At 45.4% G+C, this 26,561-nt stretch overlaps 1 protein-coding gene across 30 annotated transcripts in view; it reads right to left on the bottom strand.

The window, feature by feature from the left end:
• The window catches only part of LOC118505168 (peripheral plasma membrane protein CASK), a 207,945-nt gene that overhangs the window by 104,939 nt on the left and 76,445 nt on the right, over positions 1–26,561 (bottom strand). For 2 of the 30 annotated variants that reach the window (XM_036040604.1, XM_036040605.1), the window contains exon 1: positions 8,595–8,780. The exons of the other annotated variants lie outside the window; for them this stretch is intronic. The gene's annotated coding sequence lies outside the window, so the exon portion shown is untranslated. Of the gene's footprint in view, positions 1–8,594; positions 8,781–26,561 lie in introns of those variants that run through there. 30 annotated transcript variants of the gene reach the window in all.

Here is a 26,561-nt window from a genome sequence, read left to right as displayed (position 1 = left end):
TCATTTTAACAGAAAATGGAGCACCAATTGCATACCTTTAGGCGCATTTGGTGAAAGCTTCAGCGGTACCAACTACATTTTTGACATAAAATCTTGAATATTGATAACCCCTAAACTGTCTGGCAAATTGATCAACTCGTTTTATCTTTAGAGTCCTCATGATTCGCCCTACAAATCATTGAAAACACATGATTGCGTACTTGAGCACTTCATCCGAATTTAAGATGGAGGATATTCAGGACCAGGACACGTAAACCAGCTATTCCTCATCTAAAGCAACACAAATCCTACCGGCAGACATAGATTTAGATCGATTTGGGGTGCTTACTAAGGGGTGCCGAAATGTTGATCAAATTTTACCACCAAACCTGACTAATGTTGCAGCGTGGTAGCATTCTTTTCTTTACGGTCTGCTCTGGCTAACTAGTGACGTTCGCACATTGCGCCGTTCAATTCTGGCTCAAGCTCATCGGCATGAATTATTGGATTCCGTAAGTAAGATGTGTTTGGGCCGTGCCTCATTTCATCCTCCCACCCAGGACGCCAGGTTCGTGCGAGAGGGTGTTCATGTTTATTCATGAAGACATCCAGAGCCGTGCACATGTTCGATGTGTCATTTGGCTGTCGAACGAGCGAAATTTCACGTACGTACGGCAGCACGGCAATGAACTTCCCCGCGAGCGAGTATGGGGCCGGGCGCGCGAAAACATTTCCGGAACAACATTTCTCCCGCTCTGGTAGGAGAGAAGTTGTTGCGAAAAACACACCACGATTTCAGATTTAAGGATCGTTTTTCCTTTTTTGTTTTGTGCCAGGGACCTGGAAATGGTGTGTGTGTGTGTGTGTGTGTGTGTGTATACGTGTGATGAGCGCCGAGCGTAAAGCTATTCGCCAGCGCAGCAGCGTGTCACGAGTGAAAGGTTTAGGCCCACGCTGTTTTAAGGCAATCGGTTCTCAGCGGTAGGCTAATGTCGAGATTGCCCTCCCGCTACGACGCATCGTTGAGTGATGAAAACTCCCGCCCTGAAAGCACGGGAATTAGCACGCAAACATCTTTCAAGGATATCGCCCAAAACCTTTCCCTGCTCTACGCCTCACTGTTAGACGAAGCAGTGCCGCGTCTAACTTTCCCGTGGAGTGAATTTCGGGTGCTTCTTTCGTTTTTTGTTTTGCCATTCCGCTCGACGTTCAGCGAAAGCCGCTGCTACTTGAAGGAAATTAATCATTGATAAGATGATTACAGTTTCAAATCAGTGCCGCCGCCTCTCAACGTGCATTAGGGGAAGTCTTCGTTTGTGTAGGAGAGAGCACACGGCACAGAACCGGCTACGTTTGTACCGGGGGTAGGATTTATCGCACCACCAGGAATACCACGGAACCTGAGCCGATGAAATTGAACTTCCTTTCACGAGCGGGGTAACGAAGGCGGCAGTAAAGCCCTCGCCACAACTCAAGGCTCGGTACATCTCAGTTGAGCCATCCAAGACAGTTGCTGCTGTCAATTCTTCGTACTGATATGAGGCACTTGCCTCTGCCTATTTCATGGCTGGGATTTTAATAAAATATCTGATTCACCTTAAACCGTTCATTGAAGATTTATGTACGGGCATGGATTTGTTTGGCAAAAAAACTTCATCTCACAAACAGGTGATCCGCTGTACTTATTGCGCGCGCTAATGTTGTCACTGTTGGCAGTCATTTCGAAACCTTTTCGTTACTCCTTTCTTTATCTATTTTTGTAACTCGGTCACACTCCTGCAGATGGAAATCCATTCAATTTCATTTAAAACCAATTGGATATCCTAAAGTTCGTTCCTGAAGTACGCACAAAATACTGCCCAGATGCGTAACATATCAAAAGCACGTATTGAGCACATCATAAAATTGAAAATTTGAATATGTTTCCTACGCAAACAGCAAAACCTCGCCACCGTTTTGTCATGTGTGCGTGTGTGCGCTTTTCGAATCGCTTTTCTATTCGAATCAACATGTCCACACGCACCCTTACACATTTTCCCAGAGCCAATATTGAAATTGCACGTTTGATTTCAATGTTTTCCAACCTTTTCCTTTACACGGGGCGAGCGCGGATTGGGCGGAGCCGAAGAATCATCTTTTCCCTATTTTCGGAACCGGTGGTGAGATAACACATGCCACCGGCACACAACAGCTGCGTTTCTGTTGGGCGTTGGGCTCTCCGCTGTCGATTTAATGTCCCAGCCATCTTGGAAGATGCCTAATCCAAATATCTCTCCCTCGGAATAACGATGACGTTCGATGCTCGAGTACGGCTAACTGCGTGAAGGGTTGCCTCGACACGAAACCAGCATCGAGCATCGAACTTCAAGGCAAAGCAGCAACATCCCCCGTTCTGTGGAAGTTGCGGAAGAGCCAATGATGCTTTAAGTGATCAGAGCACCTCCAAACGTACACCTCCAAACGCTTAGGTCGGTTGACCAGCACTCGATAAACCCCCCCAAACAACACACCGTACACGGGCACGTTTGATCGGGCCGTTGCGCATTTTGGGAGTTTCCCGTTTCAAACCGTACCGGCCGCACTGATGGGAAAGTAAACACGGTTCACTATAAGCTCAAACAGGGGCTAAATTGGAAAATAAATAGCCCCAGCGTGTAGTGGCAGGAGAGGCTCGCGGTGTGGAGGTTAACCGGAGGACCGAGACGAAATTTTGGAGATGCCTCTTCTCGTCACGGCCGTTGTCGCGAAGCGCATACACAGCCACACACTCACAGTAGGGTGCTTTCCCAGCGTTCGGTTTTCTCCCGGGGCTAGGATAGTATTTCCTTGCACGACATGATGTCATCGCGCTTTACCGCCAGCATATCCGTGGCAACAAAGCTCATCATTTGCTTGTTTGGGTGTTTTCATTTTATTCGCTGGTCTGGTTTGGCGACCGGTGCGATTGTGGAGAAAATATAAACCAACGAAACAATGGACAACACAATGAACTACAAACAAAAGCAATATTAATTCCGCAGAAATAAACGTAGCAAGAAATGGTAATAGTACCATACGGAACTAGCAGCGAGACAACGCGGATAGCAACAACGAAAAAAGCCGGAGAGCTCCGGTCGACCGTATCCTGCTGAGAGGATCAAAGAACGGATTGATGGTTGAGAGGACAAAAAATACCACAACTGATTGTTATAAATGACACAACGGTCAGGTAGGTACCACGTGGAGCAGCGATAGGAAAATATAATAGGGCGCACATCAAAAGATACTGAATCGCGTTCGGAATGTTTGAAAGTGATATTGTTTAACCTTATCTTCAATTACATTCCACCAACGTGGGCCGTAGACACGGATTCTCACTAGCGACTACCAGCAATCGAATGGGCTCTGTTCTGTTCTGAGGTGCTCTGCTGACAGATGGGCTTTAAGATACAATTCAAATTCCAGCTTGGTCATTTCAGAAAATCTTACCAACCATTAAAGTTCTTCTCAATGGCTCAACACATCGTCGTTCCAACACGTGCTTGATGGAGTGCAGAGCACACCGAATAGAGTCACTAAGAAGATTACGCTTCGAGTAGCTTCTACAGCCGGGGAGACTCTTGAACGAACACTCACCCATACCGAACACACACACACACAAACGTCGAACGAAAGGCTTAAGCTAAGAATTGCAAATAGGCGGACGAAATCGTGCCAAAGAACCTAGCAGCAACACACGAATCGGCTCGCATGTGTGTGCAGAGTAAACAAACCGAACTAACACACAACCAAAGGCATCGCAAAAAAAACATATACACCTACGCCGCTTCCTACACTTTTAGGGAAGGTCCTTCCTCCTGGGCATCTGGGAAGGGGGGAAGCCTGGGATGTTAAATTTATTTGCTTTTAATCCTGCGTGGGTTCGAATGGGTTCGATTCGGTTATGTAACGGGCAACTTTTAAATGTTTCGAGGCACTTTTCTAACCATATTTCAATGACAGACAGAATCAAAACCACCGTCCGAGGACGTTCAGACTCGACAATTAATCAGCTTTCGGGCCAAGAAAACCCTCCGAACGTGGTGCTGTTGTGGTACGCCGTCGTAAACTTCTAACATCAATATTGGGCTACTTATGCGGATGTACACGGGCAATCAAAAATAATCATTCTACGAGCATATGGGTGTGGCGTTCGTTTTGATGGAAATTTAATCCGTAAGCTTACAGTGTGGATTTAAAAAAGAGAATCTTTTTCGCTTCAATCTACCCATACATTTCAATCATACTTATCACACCATCTGCCCTGGAAAGGTTCCCTGCTCCATTTCCCATCCAATTTTCGTTTTTCCATAAGTAAGCAGTTAAGTCCCACCAACAAATGCTTCCCGCTGCTGTGTGCTCTGTAGAGCATAAAAAATGTGTCGCCATTAATTAACATTTACATAATCCTTTACCGAGAGAGAGAGAGTTAATGAAAATGTGAATTGGGAAGCACTCAACCAGTTAAAGTCGTACATGTGTGAGGCATTTAACAATCATCGCACGTCAAAAGTGAAAAACCTCATCGAAAAACCCTTCTGTGGCTAGAACGTTCCCAGTGCTTTCTGCAGTTTGATCCTTAAATTCTACTCTTTGCTGCAATCCTTTTACCCAATGTCTACATAATGCCTCACTACTCGTGCTTTGCGATATCTACACCCACCGCATACGAGGGATCATCACAAAGGTATTGCGAAATCTGCCCATCCTATCAGTTCGACTGGCCGCAAGGTAAGGATCGAAAATAGAAACCTCTCACTGTAGCCAACCTCAACCTTTTCGTAAACTTCCGATAAAAGAAAATAAACAAAAACCCGATCTTTGGCAACTCATTCCTCATCTTCGGTGGATACCGTCATCCTCCAACGCTTAAACACCTGGCCCGGGTCTTTTTGTGTGTAAAGACCCGAAAAGGGAACCTTATTGGTTCAGGACCGGTAAGCGGTACCGCATTCGTGTGTCATGCAAGCCAAATTGTAATCTAGCATATTGCTGAAGTGCGTGTGTTTGGTGCTCAAGCACAAAGCGAACCCGCAGCAGCGGTAGTAGCCATCGCATGAGTCATGGCAAAAGCATACACATCCCAAAAAAAAAAGGAAAACCGCTCCATAATTGGGGGGAGAAGGAAAACTCGAGTATCATTCATGTGCTCGATAGGAGCCCAACCTTAGATAACCGACACAGCCTACCGGGGAAAAAAAGATCCTCCAACGCAACCGGCAACCAACAACCACAAAAAAGCACACCACGCTGCCAGGTTGCGCTGCTTAGCGGTCGCTTAAAGACGCTGCTCTTCTCACCTCACCAGAATCTTGGCGATCTTTCGGAGCTTTTTCTTCTGTGCTGTTGTGTGTAACGAGGACACGCAAAAAAGCGCACATTAAGTGCAAAAGGAAGAAAAATCCCGCTGTGGTGGAACCTCCTCGCCACTCACACTGGGAGCCGAGGGTTGAATAATAAAATAAAAATATGAATATTACACCCCCGGGGTCAGTTTCATAACCTTACGTCGTGCCCCACACACACAACCCTAGCTTGCGGAGCGCTTCCCGTGTAACCCTGGGGGCGCTCGCAAAGAATATGCGATGAGCCATAAGGTTTGTGATGAAAGGTAACAGTGAAAAGTGAAGCAATAAAAAAAAGGCTCTAAGAATAACACCAGGAAAAACCTACACGATTGCACGGGAGGTAGAAACACACCAGACATTCTCATCGCTCTACTTTTTTGTTTAGCTAACCCAACCAACCAACATCACGATCGACAATGGACGTTCCATAAGACGTTTACCTTCCTTCTAAGGTCCTGAAGCAAAGGCCCTCGATACAAAATGAAACCTTTGTGATGGTGAAATTCTAAAAAGCAGCACAAGAAACGTACCTAAAATAATATTAAGCCTCTCGCTCATTGCAATCAGGTTCATCATCGTCAGGAGAATACAAAAATTATTAAACATCATATTTTTACACTCCAAACAATGTCTCTTGCCGCGAAATGAAACGTTCACTTTGTTTCAATAACAAGCAAGCAATTAAAACGACGCCCAGCCAAAGGTGCAAAATGCAAAAATTAATCATCGTCTCCCGGGTTACGCACTAATTAAGATTTCTGGAACATACGACGCGAAGGAAAACAACGCTGTTCACACACACACACTCACGCACTCACTTATTGTAACCATGCTACCTCATGGCTGACGTGTCCTGTTTTTTTTTCTTTTCTTTTTGTTTTCGATGGGGGTGACAAATTTTTCACCAACCACACATACATGCAAAAACACACACACATACAGAGGAGGCACGCCGCACAGAGCAGATGGCTTCGTCGACATGGCGACCCCCCTTTAGCGCGTGAATATTCAGCGCGAATCCCGATACCCGACGATGGTGACGGGACAAAAGTTACACGATTATCCTTAACAAGCATTTTATTCGTTTGCACGATCAACCCGTTATACGTGTGTGTGTGTTGTATGTGCCAACTGTTTGTTTGTTCGTCCTTGTACCAGCGGGCACTGGGTAAGCCTAGCGAGCCTTCCAGAGTACCCTTAGGATGGTTGAAATGATTGGGAAACAACAGCTCGTTGGTTAAAGATTCGCGAAGGCATTGTACGGCAAAAGTTTAATTGATAAGGAAAATGTGGTGTGTGTGTGTGTGTGTGTTTACCCGCCTGACGCTTGTGTGTCATGGAGAGAATTACTGAAACGAGTTCCGCAAGTTCGTAAACGATTGTTTTCTGCTTGCTTACTGTGTGTTGTGTTTCTTCCTACAATCACCACACACTACTATCACCCATTCCAACCCTTAAAACACGTACATAGAGACACACACACACACACGCAAACGCGAGCACTTTTTATCTGAAACCCGTTTTTCCTAACCGCACCGCAGGGATTGAGGCTTGTTCGGAGGGACCCTAGCGCCAGCTTCGGTTTTGGGGGGTTACGGGTTTGGTAAAACAAACTTTTTCCACCCAAAAACCGCACCACACACCAAGACGGTTTGCATATTTTTGCTCTCGTTTTTCCAGCCTTTTCGGGATTATCCGCCACAGAGATGTTCTGGTGCGACGCACGCAACAACACTGTGTGTCTGTGCCTGTGGCGCTCTAGCGAGTGTTGTTTGAGTTTACTTTACGCTTGAGTTTCGCCACGGCTACAACAGGCAGGCACAGACGATGCAAAAATTGTGGGCTACCTCACCGTACGGAAAGTAATCAAAACCTCGAAACAACAATTCGCGACCAGAGGAAGAAAAACAACACACACACATCCACTTCTTTCACAATAGTTGAAGGAAATTTCCAATTCCATTAACTCTCGTGGCGCGCCTGTCGACTCTCGGTCGGTACGCTCGGTCGCGCTCTCGGAGGTTTTCCGTCTCCACAACGTGGACACACACCGCACACATACACACTAACGCACCCAACGTGTAGTGCGTGTTTGTATGTGTGCTTTGCTCTTGAGCTGTACTTTTTCCAACCTTCTGGTTCAACGAGCCCTGACCATACTCGCGTACATTGTTGCGCAAAATTATGATCGATGTGCTTGGGTCAACCTGGACAACCACGGCCGTGTTCACGAAACTTGGGTCTGAAAAGTTAGCCACCGGTGATAAAGATTGCAGGATCAAACGCACTTCACCAAGACGAGCCTAACCGTACGTACACCGTTACCACTCGAGGAGTCTGGACGAGATCCGCAATACCGAGACTTCGACATTGAGAAAGCACCACAAGCGGTGGAAGTGCCTTTTTCTCATCCACGCGTTTTTCCCCGAACCGATTCGGAAAACGGAAAACGATGGCGCCACGGAAACCACATACAGCTACACACACTGGCGAGCACACACACAAACACAAGTGTAATAACGCGTGGTTTCTGTAGTATTAGGGAAAAAGCACCAACACAGACGGGCAGCAGACGCACGTCGATTGGGGTTTGCTTATCTTGGCAGCGGCTTTTGCTCGTCGATTGCTCTCCCGGCAGAGAAAACGTGTGTGTACACGCGGAGTCAGGGCATCCGGTCGAGAAGGTCGGAACTATGTTCAACAGAGTCACAACCGACAGCCGATAAGTTACGTGTGAAACAGGATGTAATAGGAACTCGGCTTTTAATGATCAACAGACAGCTGTAAATCTAGGAGTTTGTTTAGACAGATATCTATAAAAGCTTGATGAACTTCATTGTTCCTAGATACTGCTTAAGTTCTTTGATTATAATCCAGTGTCCAAAACCATTAACTTCTAATTCAAATCCCGATATCTTTCTAATGTTCGCCCGAAACATGTCCTACCACACAGTTATCCAGGTATTTAAAGCACACTGTTGGTGTTGTAAAAGGGGGTATAAACGAAAGGAAACACGAAAAAACTAAAAAAACTAGAAGTACACTTTGCGTTTAAAAAAAAACAATATGCAGTGAGTGGGTGGTGGTTTTGTGTTTGCACCCTTTCGGTTGAAGGGCTTCCGTTCAACTGATGCTGGAGCGCGTTCTGGATGCGAAAGAATCCTAGGGCCGACGTCGCCACCGGGATGAAACCCGCGCGACAACACTCTACGCACACAGCACCACACGCAGCTACACCATCACACTTACACACGCACACAGGCTCACGAACACGCGCGCTCACGACCGAACCGGAAAAGGGGCGATTTTCGTGGGGGGGTGTGATGGGGGGAGAGCGGGATAGCGCACACCAAACAACAACCGTACACAACAAAACCCAAGGTATCCGTGCGTCCTTTGTAGGCCGCTATACCGTTGATGCTGCGCTCGTGTGTCGCGCTGCTACGTACCGAATCGAAAACTGGCCACCGTTTGCTGCGAGAAATTCGTGCAGCTCGTGCCAGACATTGGCCAACCGATGCCCGATCCGCACGAGCACCCGAAGTCGGGAAGCTGTCGAGCCATCCAGTGGCGCAGACTCCACAGATGTACCGCTCTCTGGAAGCTGGAATCATCATCATCATCATCATCAGTAGTGGTCGTTTGTGCTCCACAGCTTCCCGTTTGTCAGTGCTCTCTGGATGAGAAATAGCGTGTGACCTGTTAGTCAACGTGCTCTAGAAATTCGGAGCTTTATCCGGTTGGGGCACAGGATAGAGCAAGAGCGAAACTTACAGGTGCAATACGAGAGAAGTCTATTCCCACGCAAATATTCAAACACACACACACATGTAGGTAGAAGCCACGCGAGCAGCATCCTCCAGTCATTACCAAGAACACTCTCAAACTGTCGAAAATAGCACAGTAATAGCTCCAAAAGCTGCCCCAAACACACATACACCGTTGGCAGAGCACGTTAAAGTGTGTCAGTGCTTCAGGACTCTCACTTCTCCTTCAGGCCCACTCTCCGTCCCCAACGTCCCAGTGTCCGAGATCTCGCGCTAAAGCTCACCGAAATGTTACCTAGACGACAGCGAAGAAGAGCATCGTCTGGCTAGGGCCTGCGCACAGCATCCCGGAGAATCCGAGCTCTCCCGCACGTTGCCGTGCTCCGAGAGATGCAGCGTTTTCGTGCCTTTGCTCCACAAGTAAAACTTTCAAAGGGCTTCAACACGTCATCGACAATCATCAGCCCACAGTCATCGTCAGCAAGGGTCATCATTCGTGGAAAAGCTCCGAAGCAAGACAGTCACTAGGGGTAATCGGTAAGTTCGAATCATCACCGACTTTCAAAACTGGATCACCAATACAAGCGCACATGTGCTCACAGCATCGCACATGACCAAAGCTCCAAGGCCAAGAGCTGTCTTTTGACAAGCCAGCATACAGGTGGCGAAGAAGGCCTGGTACTTCAGAAGTATCAAGGGCTATTTACAGTTTTTCACGTGACCGCAAACACACAAAAACGGAAATGCGATTAACCCTTGCTGATGCTTCAGACCAAGAAAAGCTATTGCAAATTTTGAACAATATTTCACGAACTTTATAAAATTAAAATTCAAACATCCCGGCAGCGTTTGCTGCCGGTGCAACATCGAATTGTGAACAGCTGATTGCATCCATTCCTGCAGCAGCACGTGTGCAACGCGTGGATACATTTTATCCGATCCACTGCACCGTCCGTCAGTCCAGTTCAGCTAGCGCTGTGACAGTCGTAGCCGGAAGCGCAAAAATATCTCCCTCCCAACTCCATTTTCCCACCTCGTCCGGACTCTTAGAAAAAAAAAACGGAACAACAGCGCTCCGGTGCTGCTATGCACGTGCGAAACAATACTGCAGTGAACGCGCGACTGGGACAATGCAGCCTCTCGGTGCTGCTGCTGGCACAAATAAATTGCCCCAAATACCAGCACAAATGACTGGGACGAACGGAGTAAATGAAAGAAAAACAAACAAAGCGCAAACAAAACAAATCGGGCGTGTCCCGGTAACGAATAGCAGAAGAAATGTCCCATTGTCACGTGCGCTTTGATCGATTAATTGGTACGATTTAAGGCAGTAAGGTGAGGCGAGGCGTTTGCTGCACAAGAAATAAAGCCAATTTTGAGCCTAATTATGCCCAACCCGATGAAACACATCTTGCCATCGAATATCTCTGCTAGCGGTTCTCCTCACACGTATCGATGCGAGTGATTGTCTCCAGCTTCAATAAAGAAATGTCGAATAGCCCGTAAAGCCTCAAGCCTGGAATCCCACTCCATTTTCTCTTCCAAATCCCGCTTATGTGTGTGTGTGTGTGTAGGTGTGTGTGTGAGAGTATGTCTCGCTCTGGGCAAGTTTGCCTAACAAAAGAAAGGAAGGAAAACAAAACGGCTAAAGGTATGAGACGAGCTGTCATAACGGCACACCTTTACACGCACTCTTTCACAACACATCACACACACACATCACACACACACCCACACACACGTACAAAATCGATAAACAGCCTACCACCGCACCGAGATGACACGGTGCTGATGGGTCCTTTGAGTGGAATTAAAACAACTAGAGTCGGAACGTGATTCAACAGGCACCGACATCAACGGCAGCTTTGCCGGGATCTGTCTCATCCCCACAAGTTTCTTCCTAGTCGCTTATTGCTGCGGACCAACCCTCCCATCAGCATGTCTCCAAGTAATGGAACAGAGGCTGCTAGAGAAAACAGACACCGTCAATCATGTAGCCACAAGCAAACCGAAACCGCCGGGAAAACAGATAAGAAAAGCGAATTACTTTACCTACCCGGTCGTTCCCTCTCTCTCTCTCTCTTTCTCTCTCTCCCACGCACACACAAACTCGCTCTTTCAACTCTGCCGTGTTGTTCCAGAACTCAGATTTCCACCAACTTTCGGTACTTCTAATTTGCCCACGTGGTTAGGTAGTGGAAAGAAATAGCACCACCAGCAACGACACCAGGCCTAAAATGAATACCTCTCTACCTGCTGCTGCTCATCCACCAATCCTACAAAAAAGGCCCAGCGCCACCAAAACTTTGCGCCATCCTCTCTTTTTCTTTCTTTCTCACTCTCTTTCCTAACCTCTGCTAAAGCCACTGCCACTTTTACTAACGCCAACAATCCATTTATGAAATGAGCGACGTTTGTTCGCCACCTAACGTCACAACATTAAACGAACATTATTATCCTTCATTATGGGGAGTTATTTAAGTCATAATTCTACCCATCTTGCCGCCCATCCCACCACGGGTAACCGTCGTTGGCGAAAGCATGTCAAACCCATAAGCACGCGCGTATCCTTTCGCCGAGACACTCGCGTAAAAACCCGTGCGTCTTCGTGTGTTGCAGGCTGCCCCGTTTGTTTCCACGAAAAGGGGACACAAAAATCCATCACGAGCTAGTCAGCTCATCCAGGGCCGTCGTCCTGGGTCGACGACCAAGTGGGAGGAATGAGTCAGTTGGGGAGGATAATTTTACTCAAACCGTCTTCGTGCATCATCGCATCAGCGCGGTAAACTCCCAACCCCGGCAGCGACCAAATGGGTGTACTTCGACTTTTTTGATGATTTTTAAATGATCTACATAGGTTTCGAGCGACGCCCACACGTCAACCTCTTAACTCACGCACACCGAGCCGAGCTTCCAAGGCAAGCGGAGAAGTCGTTTCGGGATAAGATAATGAGCATTTTTGTGATCGAATTTTTGTGCGGTTACACACCGGTTACGCGGTTTCGCTTTCATTTTTAACTTCCCGCACCAGACCTTTGCCAACACGGTGAGATAAAATGTCAAAACGTCATACAGCGTCAAGCGAACAGGGCGAAAGGTACCAGGCGCCTCCATCAGCCACGTGGTCTCGCGTTCCGGTTGCCGTCTTATCGGCGAACTTTGCATGACATTTTCATTGGGCGCATTCTTTAAAGCGTAATTACTGTTTCATTGATTTTGGTCCTCCCTTGCTGCCGAAGGAGCAGTCGCGTTTTAGCGACGACACTTGATGCGAGAAGGGCATCATGTTTGAGGATTAGAATGAAAAAGCGGGCATTTTTCCCTGCAACACACACACTCACACGTACAGTAAGATCTGCTTTTCCCGGACGTGGTGGTTCGATCAAATGCTAAGCCACATCGTTTAGCTCACAGGCAGGTTAGCAGACGAACCTGTGGTAAAGTTGGCCCATCGCAAACCGTTCGCCTTTTGGCACAACACCTCCATCTGACTCTCACACCCCATTTTCACACCGAGCCACTTTGCTTTCGCGTTTTACGACCACCGAGTCTTTCATCGCCTGCACTGTTTCTCTCACACGCCTCATCTCAGAAAACCGGGAGCAGTTTACAAGGCATCTTAAGTGCTCGAATTTGTTGCGCAACCAAAACCATTATAAACTGATTGAAATTTAATGAAGTCTAAACAAACTACCAAACCATCTTCCCCCTTTTTCGTCGGCCCAGTAAAAGCCTAGACCGCGGGCTTAAGACAGCCAGCATTTTGGGACGGTTTTTGAAAACATAGTACCGTGGCCGCGTTGTTCGCTTTGATGTTTGCCGAGTGAATGCCGAGCCAATCGCACAAAATTTGCTAGCGATCCTCCAATCTTGAGGTGCGTATTTTTTTTCTTGTTGTTGCTTTTTGTTTTTCCTGTTCTTATTTGGTGTGTGTATGTGTGTTGGGTGCTACAGAGCATTGGTGGAATTGAAAATGTTGTTTGTACATATTTTTAATCCGACACTGATCTCCACACAAATCGGCTCCCGACCAAAGCCCGCTTCCAGAACGCGCAAGCACAAAATTTAGTAATTGAGGTTATTAGATTAATTATATAAATGGCGTGTGGCATTAGCTGTTTGCGCTGCTGATATGTTCATCGGTAGCACCTTGTTTGTCTATGTCACATCCCAAGATGGCACATATTTGCTCGGTACATTCAAACGTGGCGAAGAACGAGGACGGTAATTGCACAATTTGAAGCCATTTTTGGCAATTTATATGCTTCGGAGGCATTTTTGCAAAATTAAAAATCGAATAACAATTCTTTTGAATGTTTTGAAATATTTTATAAGTTGTTGTCCTTAATTTTTCTAAATATTATTTAAATAAACATTTTAAAAACAAACATAAACAACTTCTTCAACCAGCCAAAACCCACAATCACACCGTAGCATGTATATTTTATTCATCTTTTCATTTAACCAAAACCCACGAACCCGTGGAAGCAAAGAGCCAACATAAATACAAACTTGCCACAAACTGCAACTAGCACCGTCGGTCACACTGAAACTACACTCGCGCAGCGAGGGATGTATGCTCAAGCTCATAAACATGTGTTTATGTCCCATTCAGACAATTCGTCGTAAAACTGACGCATTAAGCGCGGTTTTTAGCTGGCCTTTAGGCAAATTGCAACTGCATGGAGCACCGGAGAACGGTCCATCCGTGGCACGAGCAGTAGAAGCACCAGACGAACCACGTTTCTGGATGGTGTCCAGCACAACCCAACTCGTACGAGAACACAAACTCCAACGCTAAAACGTACTCCACTACCTTAGTTTGAAGTGGGCCAATCTGAGACCGAGAGGGCTTCCTTTTTTATTCCCCACGGGACAAACGGCTCACTAGTAATTCCGAGAACAAACGAAAGAATGCTCCTACAAATGAGCCATATAGCATTACTTAAGGACTGCTGCTGCTTCTGCTGGTGGTGCAGGTACCTTTTTGCAGCATTCCCTAAATGAAAGCCACCACTCGTTGTGCTGCCCGAGAGCGGCCACTAGTAGTGCAGATATTTAATTAGACAATACTGGAGATGCTAAAACTGTTACTGGAGATACGTACAAGGCCGACCCGGAATGATGTGTTGGAATAGCAAAATAAAAACAACCACCCTCTTCATTCGGATCAGCAGTGGTGAGGGTTCATACTTGTTCCAAAAAGCTTCTCAAAAAGGCTTTACGTTCCCCAAAGGTTGTCGAAGTGAGAATGATAGAGAATAATCGGAAGCAAAACACAAATAGTTTGAAAATACACAGAACGAGATTCATGTTTCGACGAAATAAATACCTGGCTGCAGAGATGTCTGATCTCTGTTTCAAGACTCATGTCCATGTCTGGAGTTTGCGTACTCTTACCTGGAATGGAATCGGAAAAAGAAAAAAAAATCACATATATCATTGAAATTACATAAAGGAAATGAAACCGACTACACTATGGAAATGAAACCGAGTAGAATAAGCCCGAAAAACAACCTGAGAGAAGATGTACCGACATGAAGAGTAGGACCAATTTGCAAATACCAATACGATTGTTCCCACTTGCTGTTAGCTTTATCGAGTAGAGTAAGTGCTTTTTGTACCATTTGTGTGACTAAATGTAAGGGCTTTGCTTTGCATACCGAGAATTTGCATTGTACGTCTGAGACCAACGAACATTCCTTACCAGGACAACGTCCAAGGAAGCGCCAGGATTTGATCTCATTCTAATAATACGTCCAAAGAAAAACTGCTGCAAACCATTCAACCTTCCAACTACAACCATCAATTCTAGTGCATCCAGCACAAAGCCCTTCTTCCCCAGCTCGTCCACGGAACAGCTTCAGAACAAAAATGAACGACAACAACAAAAAAAACCAAAGCGAATGCCGGTCAAATCTCGTTCGACAAGCTGCTCAAGCGGTGATGGATCCGGGTTCTTCAATTTTATTGCTTCAAATTGTTGTTCGCAGTGGTGAGCGCGCTGCAATCCATCTGCTTCTTCTCAACAGAGCGAGATTTATTATTGTAACAATGTAAAACGGACAAAAGCGCTTGTAGCCAAGCCCGCATCCTGCGAACACGATCCGGACAGTCAGGGCGAGAGCACACAACAACAGCAACAAAAAACGAAGATCTTGTTCAGCTAGATAAAGCATCTTCGATTTGCCTTACCCGACCAAGACGAAAGCTGGTATCAAGCGGGTAAGAAAACAAATAGGATCGAGCGAGAAAAATCGGTTCCCATCTTTGCAACTACCCTGGTAAATAGAAGGAAACGCACGCAAAACACCACCAATAGTCGGTGGTACAAACCTCGGACTCGGACAAAACCGAATGCCCTCATCGCACAACATCTCACCGCCACAACAGTGGCACTCGTTCCTTCGGATTCACTTGTGCCTTGTGCCAAGAGACCGGCTATTGACTGCCACTGCTGCTACTACTTGGTTGCAGATTTTTTCTCCTTCTCTCCCGATTAAGATGATTTTGAAATGGGACTTCTAGACACACTTTCATCGTCCCCAGTCGCTTCAAGTGTTTGTGTTTTTAGTTCGATAGCCGTGCACGCTCATCCTCTTTTGCGAATATCAATTTAATTCTCCTTCAATGTACGTCTTCGCCGAATGGGCATGGGTCGTTTAGCTGCCTCGATGTGCCTTTCTTCCTTTAATCCGAGCATTAAGCCGTACCCAAATAGCAGGTAACTATGCGAAAAACATCCCGTACTACAGTTTGCATCGTCGGTAGTCGGGGTTTTGCATCGCAAAATATACGAATCGTGAAATCGATATTGCTTTTCTTGTATGCTTTCAACAAATACGCTACACATATTGCACAAGGCATGAGGTTCTCTCTGACCAGTTGTCTGCGTACGCTTGGATACGTATCTGTTTCCAAATAAATCAAATGTCCGCCAATGTATGGAGAAACGCGGTACAGCTTTTTCGCGCTCAGCTGCATATTATAGCCTGTAATACATTCGGAGCATTCCATTCGACGCCACAATTCCAGTCAGGGCAAAAACCAAAAACCCATTGAACCAATTTTCCCGGTGCTGAAGAAATGAAATTACAACTTCATAGTAATACACACACACACACATACACACCCACGGTGAAAAGGCACATATCCGCATCACACCATGATCAATGGAGTGGACTAAAACCCAAACCACTCCCTTGCCCCAACCCGTTCCACATCATTCGCTTGATTTAGGCGATGCAAAGTCAAAATGGTGCCCCCCAACAACTATAACCTCGTCGACGTCTCAAAGCAGCTCAAATATTAATCATGAAATTTTGCCAATTTACGTGTGGCTTTCCATTAATAATGAACTGTTGTGCATAATAAATCAATGCATCTCGTTAGCACTGTCGCCGTGTACTGCCGCCTGCACTGTTGCGAAAGCGGACAGTGCCGAACACCAAGCGAAGCAGAACACACATTTTGGGTGCAGTTGCAACATCCATCAATGCTTCCACAGCGTGACGGGTGCTAGCCAGCCAGCTGACCCACCGAATCTGTACCAACCCGTCCGGCAGCTTTTACCGACCGGGGGGCGCACAGCAAGAAGCTCTAATTAAACATTAGTCGGTTTGTGTTGGCTTCGAGTGCATGCAACTACTTTTGTAAAAGTTTCATTTTAATTAAACAAATCGTTACCAGTGCTGGAGGGGTCTAGGATGATTTAAATTACAAATTTCGGACATTTTCGGCCGACAGCTGTCAAACGGTTGAGCAATCATACACCAGAAAATGGGGCAGAACATTTACATACATTGACAATCAAATAGCCCAAAACTTGATTTCTTGAGTTACAGACCTCCAAGGCTGTAGGCCCCTTATAATGTGTGAGCATATTGAGAGCATTGTAAGTTAAACTGAATCCCAACATGAAATGTTTCTATGTTGACATTTACCCAACCTAATTTGAAGATTTTTAAGTAAGTTTTGGGCTAGTTGGAGGCCATTTTTGTTGGGCAATTTGTTTGAAATGCGTTCAAAAAAGAGTATCATCAGGGATCCCAATGCTAGAATCATGCTCCAACTTAAAAGACAGCTCGAGTTTTCCATAATGAAATATCTAAGAAACCTAAAGGGGTTAAAACTAGTTTAAACTATTTCTACTCGCAACCAATCAGTCTCTGTGATCCCATGATGTTCAAGATATTACTCTCACCAGGCTGAAACAGTGCGCAGGTCTCAACAACTTCCTGACACAGAGAAACTTTTTCCTTCCTTCCCATAGAGTGTTGAATAATGTATGCTCCACAATATAGGTCCCCTTTTTTATCGACTCACAGCTAAAAAACAAGCCACCATCAACCTCAACGAACCAACTCATATAATTACAGAATCGGAAAGAAATACCACCAACAGATGTCACCGTATGTCATCAGCACCACCGTTCAACTCCACGGTTCCCCTGTCATCGCGAATGTCAAGGCAAACGTGTAGCAAGCAAGATGGAAGAAAGCTCAAGCACCACGATCAAGATGCTTACTCTGCTCCATGCGCGCCACTGGCATCATGTTCTGGCACAACTAATTTCATATTTAATTTCACATCACAAAGTTTAACCCGTACGTTGGGAAGGTTTGCCTTCAACTATTGCCAGTGCCGGTGCTGCGCCGCGCACTTACTTTTTAATCTGCAAACCGTTCGCTCCGGACCTTCGTTGAGCACGGGCAACTTTCCCCCAAAGAAATATGCTGATGTGACATCACACGAAACGGAAGAAACTGTTTACATACACGAGTGTAGTAGCACAGTAACGAGCTTAAACGAATGCCGAAAACCACACCGAACGGTTGTCATCGTGACGAGTGTTTTGCTGGTTTTTCGCGTGCGACAGCGTAACGAGGCACACGACGCGATAGCGGGAAACTTTCCGATGCTAATCTGTTCTTTGATTTCTGTGCTGCCACCACACATATCTGTACTGAAGTGTTTATAGTTCACAACAAGAATTTCACAACTTTTTCGTGTAGCGTTTACTGGTACTGCAGCGCCGCAGAACACTTTAATGGAGATGCAGCTCGAGCTCAGGTTTTCCGTACATCTTTAACGCGACAAATCGAGTTGCTGTCTCGGGCAACTCAGCATTTCATCACATTCATAGCTGCCAATTTACAGACGAAGGTACAATATTCAAATAGAACCCATTTCTAGTTATTTCATCCTCATCGTCACCATCTCATCAACACCTTGGGAGCGTTCCGGAGTTCCCGTCCAACTTATTATCATCCTGCAGCGCTAGTCGCAGCCATACTGTGCGATAAAAAACCGCCTTCATCCGAGCACCGAAATGGTACACCACGAAATCCACAATAAAATTATGCATCTGCCGGTATCATCTTTTGCTCGCTTCTTGTCAGACAGTCTTTGCTCTCCCCACCCCGTGTGTTCGGGATAAAGTTCATCCGACCAAATGTGTTTTGCAACAGTGCATGCTCAGCTGAAAATAGCTATTCCATCGAAAATCGTCACCAGCTCGTACCGTGGTCTCAAGCGCTCCTCCCGGCCAGATGAAGCACGACATCAGCCAACGGATAGCCAACCAACAGTATGCGCAATCGATGTGATGTGGTGTGGGTTGGTCTGTGTGATGCTGTCTATTCTCCCCCCGCACCCCCCCCCCCCCTCCCCCATCTAGCCATGTGACTCGTTTACCGTCACATAGAAATTTGCATATTTTTCCTGTCCTGTCCGAGGTCAAACGTTACCGTTTGCGATAGTTCGTCGTACTGATAGCTCCAAATACCTCGGCATAGCTCAGATACCTGCTAGAGAAAATAGTACCAGAGAGAAAAAAAATATAACTAAATAAAACCCCCTAACCGTGGTAGTGAACTCCCCACACATTCCTTCGAGCGGCCACATAGTTAGAGTTTGCAAAAAAAAAGAAAAGAAAAATATAGCATAACTTACGGTTCATTCAAGCATTCAAGCGGTTGTGACAAAAACAGCAATCAGCAAAGAATTCTACACTAGCCAACCATCACGATGGTAAAGATTGTGAAGTATTTTGATCAACAGTTATTTCAGCCAGGGTTTACATCTGTTAACATATTCATTATGCAATATCAACCATGTTTGCCAACTTCGTCTCGGTGTGGCTCGTACCGATTCGTTTAGCTAATCATGTCTGCTGGATACTTCTCGATCGAAACCACACACGTGCAATCGGTATCGTCATCATTGCATTTATTTAAATCTTAAATAAACATATGCTGGTGCATATGAGTGCATGGGTGAAAGCTATAGCAAACGGTACCAAGAACGAAAGCTGCTTGGACCATCGCCCATCGCACAAAACGGTCTAAGCAAACACACACACACACACACATCACAACCCAGTTCCATGACAGATACATGTGAAAAGGAAATTAGATACACCTCCTAAATCGATGACACCTTCCGCACCTCCATACCGGTCTGGACAGGAGTTGGAATGTACAACTGACAGTTGCACCTGTTGACAGTTCAACGCTGGGTATTGTAGTCCGGGGTTTTGCTCGACAGGTGCTAACATTGTACCAGCTTTGTGGTTAGTAGTGTGCATGCTTTTCATCACCTACAGTAATGAATGGTTGGGGTTGAAAAGTACTGGTCTTCTACCATGTGCAGCACACGATGAAACGATTTCATGCGAAAACAATGGCAGAGCCAATGTATGTAAGGATATAATTGTAAATTGAAAACTTGCCAACTTTTGCTTACAATTTTCGTGTGTATTTGACATCGGTTCATTGACCCCAATATCACAACACCGTTTCAATTGCTATAATTGTGCAAAAAATACTAAAATAACATTGGGCGATGAAGAAAATAAAACTATGACTTCGGATAACTTGGTAACGTAAATTTCTAACAGTGGGTATTATCAAATCAAGGAAGCCAAGTCTAGCGATCTGATAGGATAACCTTGGATTCCTCGTTAATTTCTGCTGCACAAGAGAATCCCTGAAAAACTGTTCGTGGCTAGAATAACATATCATAGTCTAGTTTTCGGCAGGACCAGGGTTCAAATCCCATCCAGACCGCCTACCCGTACGCAGCGCTGACTACTTTGCTACAGGTAAAATCACGTCACAGAAAGCAAGAAATGGCAGGCCGAGACTTCTTGAGGTGGTAGTGCCAAGGAAGAATAAATATACTCTTCAATTCATCCGTGAGGTTACAAACGATCACTTTAGTGATTGTCTACCGCTGTTGGAGTGTTTCACAAGTTACCACATCCTACGAATTTCAAGCTTTGGGTTCTCGCTGACCTCGCTGCAATAGAACCTGCGCCCATTTTCTTTCAATCGAAATCACCTTTCTATGCATAAAGGATTATTTTTACTGATGTTTTTCTAACCCCTAACAAAGTGTTTTCCCACCGGTCAAAGATAACCTGCCAGTGCCCGGGCAAGCGCAAATTATAATCCCCCAGCAAACTCACAAACACCTTTCCAACCAACATAAGCTACATGGGGAGAGTAAATTAATTGCAATGACTATCGATATCAATTCTCCAACGCATAACAATACCTCCCATACACTCTGCCTCCAGCGCCGGAGGAACAGTGGCACGGTAAAAGTATGCGTAACTGGTACTTCGGGATTACTTCTTCGGCAAGTCTCCGACGGCCACCCAGGAGAGTGTACCTCACGCAGGAGCTTATCCTTTAATGAAATCTCCTTTACGAGTGCATCGCACGCGCACTTTCCCTCACCGCTCCATCCTAAGGCGCGCACACGCACACACACACAGCAGTGTATGAAAATTTCGTTTGCAAACGAGCCACTTAAAACTTACACCAACCAATTCCACTTATCCCGGATGATAGCACAGGAGCGAAAGCCAACGGGAAAACGTCTTCAGCCGCCCACTGTTCGAGAAGACCCAGTGCTGGCTGGAATTCGACAACATTCGACCCTTTTTTGTTGTTGTTGGTTGCTTTCTCGGGCGTCATTCAAACCTTCCACCATGTCAAGGGTGCACCGGCACACGGATCGGTTTGGTTGCCGAAAATGGTTACCTCCCCGTTAAGCGCGACCATGACACGAAGAATATCGACCCACACTCGCTTAAAATCCACCCTTCAGTGCGAAAGTAGATTATCATCAATTTTCTCTTTATGCCGCATCTTGCGATAAGGGATGAATGCTCGCGGTGTTGTATAAAAGTGAAAGTGTTCTCCATTGCCAAGGAAGGTGAAGTCGCTTTTACGGGCTCTCGGGTGGTTTTAAGTCCATTGGCTTGGGTGAAGAAAAATATTACGCCCAAGTTCTTACGCCCTTCCGCCAGGGTCCCGAGATTTTTGAACGCTATACTTGCCAACGATACGTTCGATCGGATAGAACATTCAACAGGAGGTGATGGCAGTATTTCATGGATAAGTGAAAAAACGAACGAACGATCACTCGGCCTCACTACAGCCGGCAGGTACACTGCTCGAACGGTAACAGCCGGTCGGCTGGGCCACTTGCTCGTCCCTTTCAAGATGAAGCATAAACAGCAAAATTAACTTTAACTGTTTGTCAACTAATTAAAGCTAATGGTGGATGATTATCATAAGCCATTTCGTTGAACGGTTTCCTGCCTTCTCGCAAACCAACCCTTCCACAATCGAAAAATCACTTTCCCGCCCGTCAAGCCACGTACACCGAGTAGTACCAGAGCTAAGCACCTTTCGATAAGAAAATTGATTAAACTTTGACCGACCTGCATGGTAAGGTTCGGCGTGTGTTTCCGGGCAGAGCAACGGGTTTACGCTAATTTAAACACAAAATATTACCTGTTAGTTAGCATTTATGAACAACCGCCCCCTCTCTCTTTGCTTTGCTTTGCTTGGCTGAGACTGTCAACCCACCCGGCGCACCGATTAATGGTCGATCCAGCCAGCCAGCTTCCAGCAGCTCCTAAAGCTGGTTCGTCAGTTTAATGGACAGAAAATTGGTACCGGGAACGTTCGGAACCCGGATACGGAGGTAAATAATTTTCCATTTTTCCTCTCGAGTTTCAACCCGCCCAACCGACCAACCAGACGAGACCGGTGTTCCGTTACAGCGCCGAACGCCGTTGCTCCAAATTGCCACATCACAGTAACTGCTGGCTGAAATGCGAAACGACGGTGGCAAAGTTTTTATTGAAATTTGAATTTTTAATTTGTTTCGATCGTAAAGCAATAGCGCCGAACGGGCCCCCGCTTCGGATGGGTGTCTGTTTTATTCGAAGCGGCGGTCGAACGGTGCGAGTTTAAATAGATCTGTTATTAAAGTGTAAGGTGATTTGTTCAATAAAGTTTATGCGTCCATAACGATACCGGCGAGCAGAGTTTTCGTTAACAAAAGAAGGGATCTAGAAACAAACGAACAAAGCTAGAATATTTCATGCGATGTGATGTGGTAGCTGCATGTCACAAATCGCTCTGAGGCATAAACCATGTCCAAGTTCTTAGAAGTCACGCTCAAGCTGAGTTGAAGTTTGTAAGGTTCTTCTCCTGCGTCTTTGGCATTAGAACGTCGAGAGCTCTAGGTTTTGCAAATTATTGCTCCCTTGGCCAGATTCTACTCTGGATATTCAGTCCTCCGAATGAGGAGCCGCACTACGACCAGATCTCTGGACCTTCAAATGCGTCCCGAGATTTCTAGAGAATATCAAGAATATATTTATGTTCCAAGTTTGCAAAAGCCATCAGATATTGCGTAATGTCCTTTCTCTTATTTACTCTACTGGCTTATTAGGATTATTGTATAATTTTATTCCTCATTCCCGTGTATCAGAAAGTTCCCAAATGTAAAAAAAATATCCCAGTTCCGCATCGTTTCTATGATTGCGTTCCAAAATTGATTTTCCTTAGATGTGTTGTGTTTCATCACGCTAATAACTGCTAAACTATCCGATGAAAAGGACATTGTCCTACAAGCGATAAAACCCCCCTATAGCTACGAAAAGCATTTCCCAGCCAGCGATCGTCTGCTGATGGATTGCCAACTCTAATAGCACTTTGTAACGCCACCCTCCAGCAAACATCGCCAAACAACGCTACAACTTTTTGTGTGCAATATTCAAATTGCATTTCAGATGCTTTGAAGCACAGACACTGGCGGATTGTGTCCTAGGGTGTGTCGAATCGTCAGCAACAATATAACTTATTGCTAACGTATCCGCGTTACGGTTCGGTGCGTCGGCAGTGCACGCAGCCAATTATTCGGTTGTACCAAAAAAGCTTCAACACTATGGCAACACCAATTGACCGGTATATCGCCGCTACCCATTTTGTCGATTCTAATTTAACTACTTTCTACACCTCGTTGCCCAGTTGTTTGGCCGGGTTTTTTGTTCGCCTTTACCCTCACCACACACACACACACACACTACACGTTAAGTGGATTTATGGCAAGCCAAGTACAAAAGCTCCAAATAAGTTTGGCAAGCTGACAGCACCGTACACATTAGCAGCGCCACGCTGCAAACGCTGTCCTCCACCGCCACGGTTGCTTTGACAAATGGTTGGACTGTTGTTTTATGATGATGGTTTAATATTTCATAACACGATTTAATCAAAATCACACAATTCCGAAAAACCCGCTACCAAACACCAGCACATCCGTTTGCCCAAGTCCTTCGGAATCACAGATTAATATCCAACGGCCAAAGCGCGAGGTCATCGTTGCCATCGTGATAAGGTTTGGCGAACGATTCTCATCCCACATGTTGACAGCCGCGCGTTTGCACGGAGATGATATGCTTTGCAATGCACATTTAATGCGCATCCATATGATTAGAGTAAACGACCGTGGACACGACGAGCGCCGGAGGACAAAAGCGGAATAAACTAATAAAGCACAAATGATAGATAAACGACCGCCCTCCTGCAACCAGGGAAACGGCTGGAGTTGTGGGTGGGAGAGCATAGCAAAAAAAAAAGGCAAATGATGGACAAAAACATGTTTCCATGACCTCAATGTTGCACTATGGCTGTATAGGAAGCAAAGTTTGTTCAACGGTAATTACAACATTTCATTTTCCCGGGTTTTCTAAGCGGTCGGTTCGGTGGATAAGCAAAATCTCCGACAAGCATCGGGTTGACGATGCGGTGTGTAATTGTGGTGTAATTAGTTGATCGGGTTTTGTAGTTAAGTTTTGCTGGTCAGCCTCAACAAACCGTCAACAATCGAAACAATTTACCCTAATTGACCGTTGAAGGGACAACCCAATTATGGATTAATGTGTGGAAATTAGGCCGAACTCATTTTTGTGGAACTTTGAAACTAATTTATTGAAAGTAATAAGTAAACAAATGATTACTAAAATCAATGCAAACGTGAACGTAGCACATCGCTAATGTTTGATGCAAGCAAGCAAAAGCCAATAAAATATTCACAAAGGATTTGTGCAATTTTACAAAGAGCTTATCAAGCATACCGAAGCCAAATATTTTAAACCTGACAACTTTGTTACATAAAAATTCCAGCAACGGAAAATGACAAACCAATGAACATTTTCCATACCATTCCAACAACGTCCGCTCAACCCTACTTTGCCCGCCTGGCTGGGGAATTCGCAAAGTATCATCACAAATAAACCAAAAGTATCTGTTGCGGCATTCAAAATAGACTGCAAGCATTTCGACAGTATGCACCGAAGACTTTCCGTTAGCGAAAGACTTCGTCCGCCCCTTGGGGGATGCAAATGACTGCAACAAACTTGTTGTTGTTTTTTTTTTTTTTGTTGCTTCCGTTTATTTTTTCACAAAGAAATGCGACAAAATCGGAACAGAATGAAAAGCAGTGATGCATCGCAAAATGCTACACAGATGACCCGGGAAAGCAAAGTTCAATACACAGCTGAACGAAGAGACCGAAACCTCTAAAATAAAGCAAGCAGGTATTGGTCGAAATGGACGGTTTCTTCGATGTTGGTAAGCGACCCTGCCTATCCCTGCCTCTGACCTCTGATTCTTGTACTGACAGGTGATTTCATTTCGTGCAGTTCTTTGTAAACCATCGAGGAAGCTTAGGGGATTTCATTTTGACATTACTTTACCATCACCGGGCAAAAAAAGCACCCCCAAAAGTCTGGTTAGAGTTTCCGATTTTGAGATTCGGTTTTTACCCACTGCAAGACAGTTGATGAACCTGCTGGCCAGGCCGGTTCCCTGACCTGTTATCCGTTCAACACCACCTTTCTCAGAAATTCGAAAAGTTTCACTACCGGCAGCAAATCTCACTGAATCTATCCGGGCATTGCACACATTTGCCTAGCCCTGATGCGCGACGAGGTTAGGCAGACATATTCTGGCAGATTGCTGTGACACCCAGTTGCATTTCGGTTCACAAAACTACTCCCTTTTAACCAACAACCATCGATCGTTGGAATTGATATTGGTGCTGTGGGTACTAAACCCTACTCCCAACATCTGCATCAACCGGGGCAAGCAGTGCATTGAACCATTTTCAATAGAGAACAGTCTTTGCCGGCGGGGCATTTGCTGGCGAATGAGAAATCCGCTACGACCGCCTGAATGTATGCAATCAGCCTTACCGGATTCGTCCTGTCAAACATTCGACGGCGTACGGGCCGAGCCCAAACCGGCCACACAATTGCAAGCCCGATCCATTTGACCTGGCCGTACAGATATTCAGAATTCGGCGAATATGTAGCAGCTATTTATAGTCTTATCGTGTCAGGCAAAAGTCAGGATCATAACATTTACCCAGCAAAAGATGTGCCGTTTGAAAGCTGTCGATTGAGACACGGGAAATGGAGTGTAATGCGCTTCATTGCCTGAACAAAAGCTGTGCTACATAATTGTCTACAACAAGTTGTAAATAAGTGCAGCTACAAATTTCGGAAATATTAGCTTACATGTAGGAGCTTTAATAAAGTGGGAAAAATTTTCTACAAACGTTTCGTGGAAAGTATAATCCGCAAAGTAAATTGGAAAATATTAAATACATTTTTGATACCAAAATAAAACCATCACAATGTTCCAATCCAAAGCATGTCTCTACATTGAATGAGGAAAAGGATATAGAGATTGCATTATGCACACGACGAAATATATTCCCCCAAATCGGCTTTAAATAAATGGTCAACTTTAGAGAAAAGACGCCCCACACGTAATATGCTTTTAATATTAAATTAAAACATGTCATATTGATGGACTCAGCAACAGTACAGCTGCTGATGTCGCTATTTTGCCCGTCATTCACTGATTCCGTTTCGACGTGTTCGTATCGTGCATTAATGTAATTAAAATTTCAAACTAATTCCCCAGTATCGGGGAACCGCAATTAGACTACAAAAGCCTTACACACGTATGTCGGCTGTGTGCGAGAAACGATTTTGTCCACCAGAATATGAGATAGATGGAACAGACAAACGTGCACCGACAGACATGTAATCTGAAAACCGCGTATTACATCATGG

This window comes from Anopheles stephensi, chromosome 2 (genome assembly GCF_013141755.1).
Source record: "Anopheles stephensi strain Indian chromosome 2, UCI_ANSTEP_V1.0, whole genome shotgun sequence".
NCBI lineage: Eukaryota > Metazoa > Arthropoda > Insecta > Diptera > Culicidae > Anopheles > Anopheles stephensi.
The sequence above is the reverse complement of the archived record's forward strand: the minus strand, read 5'-3'. Positions and strand labels throughout refer to the sequence as shown.